This window comes from Capra hircus, chromosome 22 (assembly GCF_001704415.2).
Source record: "Capra hircus breed San Clemente chromosome 22, ASM170441v1, whole genome shotgun sequence".
NCBI lineage: Eukaryota > Metazoa > Chordata > Mammalia > Artiodactyla > Bovidae > Capra > Capra hircus.
In genome coordinates, this window is record NC_030829.1 from 32,108,083 (window position 1) to 32,111,011 (window position 2,929).

The following is a 2,929-nucleotide window of genomic DNA, read 5'->3' on the forward strand; positions in this document are numbered from 1 at the left end:
AGGGAAGGGAGAGATGGGAGAGAGAGAAGAGCAATATAGAATCCAGGGTAAGCAGATAGAAGAGACTGAGATGGAATTACAAAGAGATGACTGTAAGGCTTTTTGTTTCCTCTGCAGCCTAAACTAAACCTGTTCCAAGTCTTTGTCTGTCAAATTCAGTGATCACAGGAGTAGCACTAGGCACTATGAAGGAATGGTAGAGGAAGTAGTTTACAAAGTAAAAGGATACCAGGGGTTCCTGCTCCCAGGGAGCTTAGAACCTATGTGGGGAGACAGGTTCCACGCACAAAGCTACTATAAAACATACTTACAAAGTAACATAAATACAAATAAATATACATATGAATAAACAGTATTTGAAAGCTAAAAGGTACTGTGTCAATAAGTGTTCAGAAGCCGCTAGGTCAGTCCAGGAAGGCTTTCCAAAGGAAAAAAACATGGACTCCGTGAGTATAACAGTAGTGTGCAGTAGGGCGTGTGCAAAGGCGTAGGAGTGGAAGCACATATGTTATGTGCAGTAAGCAGATTAGCTTGATAGAAAGTCTAAATAGGTCTCCTTAAGAAGTGAGTGGGATAAAACTGTAGGAGTCTATTTGGTGAAAGACACTGACTTATCAATGTTAGGTCTGGTCCCTAAAACAAAACAAACAGGGAAAGATGTTTTCTCTAGATAATGATACGAAGTGGCTATAGGTCCAGGAGCAACTCCGCTGCTCTCAAAAGGTTTGTGGTTACTCTGAAGCAAGACAAGCTAGAAATGGGATGGTGGAGAAGTGTTCATCATCCTTGAGCAGCTCAGGTAGAAGGAACTGCCTTCTGCAACAATTCTTGCATAGTGGCAAGTGAAAAACCTCAATGAAATCCCTAGACTTAGGCCCTATGGCCCAACAGGCAGCCAGATCCCAGTCACCTCAAGGGCTCAAGCAGAATGTCCTAGACTTTTGTTACTAATTCTTGGTGGGGAGTAGATTGTGTCTGCTTATAAAAGAATTTATTTTTGAAATGCCATGACAATCAGCTTTGATCCTTACATTGTACAAATTAAAACAGGAGGATGAGAAGAGCCCTAATTTATAGGGAATGCTCATGTCCCTGAAGAAGGACAGGTCAATAACGGCCCAATTTCGCTTTAAGTGGAGAGGCAAAACATCACACCTTGAAAAGAGGCTTTTCTCAGCCAAAGCATGTAAGACCTCTTCCTTTAAACCTATTGATCTGAAGCTGTTCCAGGAAGGAAAAAAAAAGAGTCCAGACCAGTTGTTTAGCAGCAGACACAGTCAGCCCCCATGTCACGAGAGCCCCACTGGGAGGCACTGGGTCCCACTGAGGTTGAAATACACTGCTGGGGGCCAATCTTGATGCCATTTGCCTCACTGTGGACATCAGATAAACCCTGCTGATTTTCCTATATATGTCTTTGGCTGTGTTAATGAAGGCCTCCTCAACATTGCAGGCTGTTTGGTTGAAGTTGCCATGAATATAAGTCCATGTTCCCAATCAAAGGCTTCTTCTTCTCTCTTCACATCCCTACAGGACTCTAAGTCACTCTTTTTCCCAATCAGCATGATAACCTTGTTGGAACTAGAGTGCTGCTGGGTATCCTCTAACCATGAGGTCAGGTGGTTGAAAATTTCACACCTTGTAATGTCGCACACCAGCAGTGCACCAGCTGCTCCCCTGTAGCAGGAATGGGTGATAGAACAGAAGGATTCTTGTCTACCCATAGCCCAGATTTGCAGCTTGATTTGTTTTCCATCAATGCTGACCATACGGGCCCCAAACTCCACGCCTATTGTGAAGTCGTGGACCGTGGTTGGAACTACTTGTCTGTAAACTGCAGGAGACATGACTTCCCCACACCTGTTTCCCCAATGATGATGTACTTGAAGAGGTAATCATAAGTCATTGTCCCTTTTCCTCTGGATTCCATATCCGCCTAGCTTCTTAGGCCAGCTTTTTTAATAAGGATGGTGACAATCCTTCTGAATTGTTGGACATTAGGGTGGGTTGGTGAGTGTGAAATTCATTATGGCAATGTCTGAAACACAACTTCTTAAGAATATCATGAAGGAGTCAATCTTTTCCAAGAATTGTCTGTGTCCATTTCAAGCCCCTGAAATCATGCCAGACCTCAAAGCACCTCTGTGATCTGAGCAGTTCACATAAATGAAGTGGTGTGGATCTTACCTAGCCCTTTAGCTGTACACACAGGATCCACTGGATTTTCTACACGTCTGTCTGCTACTGCCGTGTCCTCTGGTACATTCCACATATACACAGCACCGTTCCTCCTGCTTCCTGCATACTATACTTAAATTTCCTCTAATCCAGATGTTCCAGTATTTGTGAAACAAAATAATCCCTTTGGATCTTCTTCAGCTGTTCTTCAGCCAGCCATTTCCATACTTGTATCTCACTATATCCTTATCCCTTTCGAGTGCTGTATGTCAGGTATGATATAAATAATATGTTGAAGTCAACTGTACCTGACACCAATAAGCATCAGCTACCTTAATGTCATAGTGTCTGTTATCTGGCTTGCTCCTTGGTATTAGATGTCCAAGAAGTCTAAGATTGACTGAGAAATTCACTTTGTATGTCATAAGCTTGAGAATTGATTCAGTTTAGCCTAAATATGTTAATTAAGCCCCTACTATATATGGAATGGGCTTCCCTGGTGGTTCAGTGGTAAGGACCCCACCTGCCAATGCAGGAGATGCGAGTTTGATCCCTTAGTCTGGAAGATCCCCTGGAGAAGGAAATGGCAACCCATTCCAGTATTCTTGCCTGGAGAATCCCATAGATAGAGGAGCTTGGCAGGCTACAGTCCCTGGGGTCGCAGAAGAGTCAAAGACGACTTAGCAATTAAACACTACCAATATATGGGATATTAGATTAGGCTCTGAAATACAAAGAAATATAAATCATA

General features: G+C 43.0%; 1 pseudogene; it reads right to left on the bottom strand.

Annotated features, from left to right (window-relative positions):
* On the bottom strand, positions 1,262-1,906 carry LOC102190082 (annotated as a pseudogene).